The sequence below is a fragment of the Oncorhynchus mykiss genome, chromosome 9 (assembly GCF_057628025.1).
Source record: "Oncorhynchus mykiss isolate SJ-2025 chromosome 9, ASM5762802v1, whole genome shotgun sequence".
Lineage (NCBI taxonomy): Eukaryota > Metazoa > Chordata > Actinopteri > Salmoniformes > Salmonidae > Oncorhynchus > Oncorhynchus mykiss.
In genome coordinates, this window is record NC_143030.1 from 8,647,324 (window position 1) to 8,656,471 (window position 9,148).

At 45.8% G+C, this 9,148-nt stretch overlaps 1 long non-coding RNA gene across 1 annotated transcript; it reads right to left on the reverse strand.

The window, feature by feature from the left end:
• Positions 1-4,222: 4,222 nt before the first annotated feature.
• Positions 4,223-5,665, reverse strand: LOC149980740 (uncharacterized). The gene is made up of 2 exons (XR_016483041.1): positions 4,958-5,665; positions 4,223-4,589 (listed from the first exon to the last, which is right to left on the reverse strand). It is a non-coding gene; the product is annotated as an uncharacterized LOC149980740 (long non-coding RNA).
• Positions 5,666-9,148: the final 3,483 nt, after the last annotated feature.

The following is a 9,148-nucleotide window of genomic DNA, read 5'->3' on the forward strand; positions in this document are numbered from 1 at the left end:
TTAATATTCTTCCCCTCCCTCCTTTCTCTCTCTCTCTCTCCCCCCTTTCTCTCTCTCTCCCTCCTTTCTCTCTCTCTCCCTCCTTTCTCTCTCTCTCTCCCTCCTTTCTCTCTCTCTCTCCCTCCTTTCTCTCTCTCTCTCCCTCCTTTCTCTCTCCCTCTCACCCTTTACTATTCTTCCCCTCCCTCCTTTCTTCCCCTAAGTTCTAAATTATATATACATCTATGATTAATTCCATAAATTCACGTGGAAAATGTCTCTATTTCTGTTTCTGTTGTATTCTCTGTCTCCTCTGAGGCGAACTGGGTGGCTCTATAGTGTGGTGGTGGTGGGGGGGGTATTGGCCATCTGGCAATTCTGGAAAATGTCAGATGGGCTGGATAATTCTGTAGCTGGGACACACTCACTCTATTTTTTGAAAATATCAGGAAATTCTATTTCGACGGTGAAATCTAACACCTATTGTCTAATTGTCAACCGAAAATGCATGACAATCACTGGATTGGGTTGGTCACCAAAATAAATTGAGTGAGTCATGGATTCCTGCTTGGATTTGTTAGATGGAACAGCTCATTTGCTGAATACCTGTTTATTACACTTCTTAATAAAACACTATGAGTGACTTTATAACATAATTACTCATCATTTGGGTCCAAACAAATGGACTGGTGCCATCTACTGTAAGTGGCAGCAGTGACACCAGGGGAACATGTTAGTCTGAACCCTGTAGTAATTAACACTTAGGGTAGGTGTTGATTCAGGGGAACACGTTAGTCTGAACCCTGTAGTAATTACCACTGAGGGTAGGTGTTGATTCAGGGGAACATGTTAGTCTGAACCCTGTAGTAATTATCACTGAGGGTAGGTGTTGATTCAGGGGAACATGTTAGTCTGAACCCTGTAGTAATTACCACTTAGGGTAGGTGTTGATTCAGGGGAACATGTTAGTCTGAACCCTGTAGTAATTATCAATGAGGGTAGGTGTTGATTCAGGGGAACATGTTAGTCTGAACCCTGTAGTAATTATCACTGAGGGTAGGTGTTGATTCAGGGGAACATGTTAGTCTGGACCCTGTAGTAATTACCACTGAGGGTAGGTGTTGATTCAGGGGAACATGTTAGTCTGGACCCTGTAGTAATTACCACTTAGGGTAGGTGTTGATTCGGGGGAACATGTTGGTCTGGAACCTGTAGTAATTACCACTTAGGGTAGGTGTTGATTCAGGGGAACATGTTAGTCTGAACCCTGTAGTAATGAACACTTAGGGAAGGTGTTGATTCAGGGGAACATGTTAGTCTGAACCCTGTAGTAATTACCACTTAGGGTAGGTGTTGATTCAGGGGAACATGTTAGTCTGAACCCTGTAGTAATGAACACTTAGGGTAGGTGTTGATTCAGGGGAACATGTTAGTCTGGACCCTGTAGTAATTAACACTTAGGGTAGGTGTTGATTCAGGGGAACATGTTAGTCTGGACCCTGTAGTAATTACCACTTAGGGTAGGTGTTGATTCAGGGGAACATGTTAGTCTGAACCCTGTAGTAATGAACACTTAGGGTAGGTGTTGATTCAGGGGAACATGTTAGTCTGAACCCTGTAGTAATTACCACTTAGGGTAGGTGTTGATTCAGGGGAACATGTTAGTCTGAACCCTGTAGTAATGAACACTTAGGGTAGGTGTTGATTCAGGGGAACATGTTAGTCTGGACCCTGTAGTAATTAACACTTAGGGTAGGTGTTGATTCAGGGGAACATGTTAGTCTGGACCCTGTAGTAATTACCACTTAGGGTAGGTGTTGATTCAGGGGAACATGTTAGTCTGGACCCTGTAGTAATTACCACTTAGGGTAGGTGTTGATTCAGGGGAACATGTTAGTCTGGACCCTGTAGTAATGAACACTTAGGGTAGGTGTTGATTCAGGGGAACATGTTATTCTGGACCCTGTAGTAATTACCACTTAGGGTAGGTGTTGATTCAGGGGAACATGTTAGTCTGGACCCTGTAGTAATGAACACTTAGGGTAGGTGTTGATTCAGGGGAACATGTTAGTCTGGACCCTGTAGTAATTACCACTTAGGGTAGGTGTTGATTCAGGGGAACATGTTAGTCTGGACCCTGTAGTAATTACCACTTAGGGTAGGTGTTGATTCAGGGGAACATGTTAGTCTGGACCCTGTAGTAATTACCACTTAGGGTAGGTGTTGATTCAGGGGAACATGTTAGTCTGGACCCTGTAGTAATTACCACTTAGGGTAGGTGTTGATTCAGGGGAACATGTTAGTCTGGACCCTGTAGTAATTACCACTTAGGGTAGGTGTTGATTCAGGGGAACATGTTAGTCTGGACCCTGTAGTAATTACCACTTAGGGTAGGTGTTGATTCAGGGGAACATGTTAGTCTGGACCCTGTAGTAATGAACACTTAGGGTAGGTGTTGATTCAGGGGAACATGTTAGTCTGGACCCTGTAGTAATTACCACTTAGGGTAGGTGTTGATTCAGGGGAACATGTTAGTCTGGACCCTGTAGTAATTACCACTTAGGGTAGGTGTTGATTCAGGGGAACATGTTAGTCTGGACCCTGTAGTAATTACCACTTAGGGTAGGTGTTGATTCAGGGGAACATGTTAGTCTGGACCCTGTAGTAATTACCACTTAGGGTAGGTGTTGATTCAGGGGAACATGTTAGTCTGGACCCTGTAGTAATTACCACTTAGGGTAGGTGTTGATTCAGGGGAACACGTATGACAGGCACTAATTTGCAATATAGTCGTTAGCATGACTTTTATTACTGCGTGCACAGGGATGTGCGCTGATGTGGATAAAGTGCCAGAGCCGGATTCTTGTCCCAGTCCGCCCCTTCGTGTGTGTGTGTGTGTGTGTGTGTGTGTGTGTGTGTGTGTGTGTGTGTGTGTGTGTTTGTGTGTGTGTGTGTGTGTGTGTATGTGTGTGCGTCTGTCACGTGCTCAGTGTGAACCTGTTTTCATCTGTGAAGAGCACAGGGCGCCAGTGGCGAATTTGCCAATCTTGGTGTTCTCTTGCAAATGCCAAACGTCCTGTACGGTGTTGGGCTGTAAGCACAACCCCCACCTGTGGACGTCGGGCCCTACCACCCTCATGGAGTCTGTTTCTGACCATTTGAGCAGACACATGCACATTTTTGGCCTGCTGGAGGTCATTTTGCATGGCTCTGGCAGTGTTCCTCCTGCTCCTCCTTGCACAAAGGCGGAGGTAGCGGTCCTGCTGCTTGGTTGTTGCCCTCCTACAGCGTCCTCCACGTCTCCTGATGTACTGGCCTGTCTCCTGGTAGCACCTCCATGCTCTGGACACTACGCTGACAGACACAGCAAACCTTCTTGCCACAGCTCGCATTGATGTGCCATCCTGGATGAGCTGCACTACCTGAGCCATTTGTGTGGGTTGTATACTCCGTCTCATGCTACCACTAGACTGAAAGCACCGGCAGCATTCAAAAGTGACCAAAACATCAGCCAGGAAGCATAGGAACTGAGAAGTGGTCTGTGGTCACCCCCTACAGAACCACTCCTTTATTGGGGGTGTCTTGCTAATTGCCTATAATTTCCACCTGTTGTCTATTCCATTTGCACAACAGCATGTGAAATTTATTGTAAATCAGTGTTGCTTCCTAAGTGGACAGTTTGATTTCACAGAAGTGTGATTGACTTGGAGTTACATTGTGTTGTTTAAGTGTTCCCTTTATTTTGAGCAGTGTATTTATATTCCACTCCACCCTCCACCCTCCATCCATCCTTCTAACCCTCCATCCCTCCATCCTTCCATCCCTCCATCCATCCTTCTGTCCTTCTATCCTTCTATCCCTCCATCCCACCATCTTTCTAACTCTCCATCCTTCCATCCCTCCACCCCTCAATCCTTCTATCCTTCTTTCCCTCCATCCCACCATCTTTCTAACCCTCCATCCCTCCATCCTTCAATCTCTCCATCCATCATTCTATCCTTTTATCCCTCCATCCCTCCATCCATCCATCCATCTCTCCATCCCTCATCCCAACATCTCTCCATCTCTCTTTCCATCCTTTCATCCCTGCATCCATCCCTATAGCCCTTGAGCTACTAACTCTGTGTCTGAATTAGACATGAAGGTCTGGGATAGGGTTATGAATGGTTAAGGTAGGGGTTAAGGTTTGGGATAGGGTTATGAATGGTTAAGGTAAGGGTTAAGGTTGGGGATAGGGTTATGAATGGTTAACCTTTCTGATCTCCCCATCCCGGATCCGGGTTCGTGAATACAGACTCAAGCTCATTACCATAACGCAACGTTAACTATTCATGAAAATCGCAAATGAAATGAAATAAATATGCTAGCTCTCAAGCTTAGCCTTTTGTTAACAACACTGTCATCTCAGATTTTCAAAATATGCTTCTCAACCATTGCAAAACAAGCATTTGTGTAACAGTATTGATGGCTAACGTAGCATTTAGCATTAACATTCAGCTGGCAACATTTACACAAAAAAACAGAAAAGCATTCAAAAAAATCATTTACCTTTGAAGAACTTCAGATGTTTTCAATGAGGAGACTCTCAGATAGCAAATGTTCAGTTTTTCCTGAAAGATTATTTGTTTAGGACAAATCGCTCCGTTTTCTGCGTCACGTTTAGCTATGAAAAAAACCCTGTATCCAGGATTGTGTAAATCTATCAGCAAGCTCATTAGCATAACACAACGTTAACTATTTATGAAAATCGCAAATGAAATGAAATAAATATGCCATCTCTCAAGTTTAGCCTTTTGTAAACAACACTGTCATCTCAGATTTTCAAAATATGCTTCTCAACCATAGGAAAACAATAATTTGTGTAAAAGTAGCTAGCTAGAGTTAGCATTTCGCGTTAGCATTTAGCGTTAGCATTAGCGTTAGCATCCAGCACGCAACATTAACAAAAACATAAAAGCCTTCAAATAAAATCATTTACCTTTGAAGAACTTCTGATGTTTTCAATGAGGATACTCTCAGTTAGATAGCAGATGCTCAGTTTTTCCAAAAAGATTCCTTGTGTATTAGAAATAGCTCCGTTTTATACATCACATTTGGCCACCAAAAAAAATCCATAAATTCAGTCCTCAAAACGCAAACTTTTTTCCAAATTAACTCCATAATATCGACTGAAAACATGGCAAACGTTGTTTAGAATCAATCATCAAGGTGTTTTTCACATATCTCTTCATTGATACATCGTTCTTGGACACATGCTTTCTCCCCTGAATCAAATGGTAAAGTGGAAGCAGCTGGCAATTGCGCACCGAATTCGACGCAGGACACCAGGCGGACACCTGGGAAATGTAGTCTCTTATGGTCAATCTTCCAATGATATGCCTACAAATACGTCACAATGCTGCTAAGACCTTGGGCGAACGACAGAAAGTGTAGGCTCATTCGTTGCGCAATCACAGCCATATAAGGAGAGAATGGAAAACAGAGCTTCAGAAATTCTGCTAATTCCTGGGTGATGCATCATCTTGGTTTCGCCTGTAGAATGAGTTCTGGGGCACTTACAGACAAAATCTTTGCAGATTCTGAAACTTCAGAGTGTTTTCTTTCCAAAACTGTCAAGAATATGCATAGTCGAGCATCTTTTCGTGACAAAATATCGCGCTTAAAACGGGAACGTTTTTTATCCAAAAATGAAATAGCGCCCCTAGAGCTCTAACAGGTTAAGGTAGGGGTTAAGGTTGGGGATAGGGTTATGAATGGTTAAGGTAAGGGTTAAGGTTGGGGATAGGGTTATGAATGGTTAAGGTAAGGGTTAAGGTCTGGGATAGGGTTATGAATGGTTAAGGTAAGGGTTAAGGTTGGGGATAGGGGTTAAAGAAACAAACAGAGGCAGATGCCATCCCCCTTCCACAACGACATGGCAAAACCAAAACCTACGGATGGCAACATCGCTCACCGTTGCCCCTAGTGGTCGGTTTCCACATCATCTCCCCATATCCTCAGATATGGATAGACGTTGAATACTGTCTTGTATCACAGGTGACCTGGCTGCCCTTGAGGACCCTATCATGTTTATAGGGAATTTGTACAGAAGATCTCCTACTCCATCCCTCTATATCTCCATCTTTCCATCCATCCGTCCCTCCTCCCTTCATATATATCCATCCCTTCATCCCTCTATCCCTCCTCCCTTCATATATATCCATCCCTTCATCCCTCTATCCCTCCTCCCTCCATATACAGTGCCTTGCGAAAGTATTCGGCCCCCTTGAACTTTGCGACCTTTTGCCACATTTCAGGCTTCAAACATAAAGATATAAAACTGTATTTTTTTGTGAAGAATCAACAACAAGTGGGACACAATCATGAAGTGGAACGACATTTATTGGATATTTCAAACTTTTTTTTGAAAAATTGGGCGTGCAAAATTATTCAGCCCCCTTAAGTTAATACTTTGTAGCGCCACCTTTTGCTGCGATTACAGCTGTAAGTCGCTTGGGGTATGTCTCTATCAGTTTTGCACATCGAGAGACTGACATTTTTCCCATTCCTCCTTGCAAAACAGCTCGAGCTCAGTGACAAAAGGTCGCAAAGTTCAAGGGGGCCGAATACTTTCGCAAGGCACTGTATATCCATCACTTCATCCATCCATCCCTCTATCCCACCACCCCTACATCCCTCCCTTCATATATATCCATCCCTTCGTCCATCCATCCCTCTATCCCACCATCTCTACATCCCTCCCTTCATATATATCCTTCCATCCCTCTATCCCACCATCCCTACATCCCTCCTTCCTTTCCATCCATCCGTCCCTCCTCCATATATAACCATCCATCTGTCCCACCATCCCTTCATCCCTCTATCCCTCCTCCCTTTATATATATCCATCCCTTCATCCCTCTATCCCTCCTCCCTCCATATATATCCATCCCTTCATCCCTCTATCCCTCCTCCCTTCATATATATCCATCCCTTCATCCCTCTATACCTCCTCCCTTCATATATATCCATCCCTTCATCCCTCTATCCCTCCTCCCTTCATATATATCCATCCCTTCATCCCTCTATCCCTCCTCCCTCCATATATATCCATCCCTTCATCCCTCTATCCCTCCTCCCTTCATATATATCCATCCCTTCATCCCTCTATCCCTCCTCCCTTCATATATATCCATCCCTTCATCCCTCTATACCTCCTCCCTTCATATATATCCATCCCTTCATCCCTCTATCCCTCCTCCCTTCATATATATCCATCCCTTCATCCCTCTATCCCTCCTCCCTTCATATATATCCATCCCTTCATCCCTCTATCCCTCCTCCCTTCATATATATCCATCCCTTCATCCCTCTATCCCTCCTCCCTTCATATATATCCATCCCTTCATCCCTCTTTCCCACCACCCCTACATCCCTCCCTTCATATATATCCATCCATCCATCCCTGTATCCCTCCATCCATCCCTCCATGATCTAATCAGGTATTGGGAACACATAGAACCCCCACACCTCCCTGTACTCCCATTCCCAACAGCTCTTTTGGGAATGTCGATGTTCCGATATTCCGGGTAGTGTCTCAGGGAATGAAATAAACAAATTATTCTCTCTCTGTCTCTTTCTTTCCCAGAGGAGGTTGGTTGTTGTCATGTCTGTCACTCATTTGCGGTTTTCGACGGGAGTCAGAGCACGTTCGCCTCGGGATACCGTCGGGTCAAGACAAGGAATCGTACTGAATGTTCCCCATCAATTAAATGACAAGAAAATAACTAACAGAGGTTTTACTGTAGGATGGAGAGAGAGAGAGAGAGAGAGAGAGAGAGAGAGAGAGAGAGAGAGAGAGAGAGAGAGAGAGACAGAGACAGAGACAGAGACAGAGACAGAGAGAGAGAGAGAGACAGACAGAGACAGACAGAGACAGACAGACAGACAGACAGACAGACAGACAGACAGACAGACAGACAGAGACAGATAGAAGGGGAGAGAATGGGAGAGGGAGAGAGAGAGAGAGAAAAAGGGAGAGAGATTGGGGGAAAAGAGAGAGAGAGAGAGAGAGAGACAGACAGACAGACATAAAAAAATATGGAAAGAGAGAATAATGTTTGGTCCGTGAGAGCCTAAATAGTAGAATTCCCACTTGACCTCTCATCCTCTTCTCCCTCCCTCCATCCATCCCTCACTCATCTCCCTCCTCTCCATTCCTCCAATCCCTCCCTCCCTCCCCTGAGGCCTCTATCTCTCTCTCTGTTTTGGCTTCTGGTTCTTTTTGGCCTAGCATTCCGGTTTCTTGCAGATTCCTTCCCATTCCAGAATCTGTGCCAAATGGCACCCTATTTCATATATAGTGGACTACTTTAGGACCCTGGTAAAAAATGATGAACTAGAAATTAAACTTCAAGAATAAAGTAGTTTTCTGATTGAAAACTGGGATTTGTTTAATTAGATGCCTCCCTGTCTCCCTGTCTCCCTGTCTCCCTGTCTCCCTGTCTCCCTGTCTCCCTGTCTCCCTGTCTCCCTGGCTACCTGCCTCCTTGCCTCCCTGTCTCCCTGCCTCCCTTCTTTCCATATCTTCCTGCCTCCCTGCCTCCCTGGCTACCTGCCTCCTTGGTTCCCTGCTTCCCTTCCTCCCTGCCTCCCTGCCTCCCTGGCTACCTGCCTCCTTGGTTCCCTGCTTCCCTTCCTCCCTGCCTCCCTGCCTCCCTGGCTACCTGCCTCCTTGGTTCCCTGTTTCCCTTCCTCCCTGCCTCCCTGCCTCCCTGGCTACCTGCCTCCTTGGTTCCCTGCTTCCCTTCCTCCCTGCCTCCCTGCCTCCCTGGCTACCTGCCTCCTTGGTTCCCTGCTTCCCTTCCTCCCTGCCTCCCTGCCTCCCTGGCTACCTGCCTCCTTGGTTCCCTGCTTCCCTTCCTCCCTGCCTCCCTGCCTCCCTGGCTACCTGCCTCCTTGGTTCCCTGCTTCCCTTCCTCCCTGCCTCCCTGCCTCCCTGTCTCCCTGCCTCCCTGCATCCCTTCCTCCCTGCCACCCTTCTTTCCATATCTTCCTGCCTCCCTGTCTCCCTGCCTCCCTGCCTCCCTTCCTCCCTTCCTCCCTGCCTCCCTTACTCCCTGCCTCCCTGTCTCCCTGCCTCCCTGCTTCCATAACTTCCTTCCTCCCTGCCTCCCTGTCTCCCTGCCTC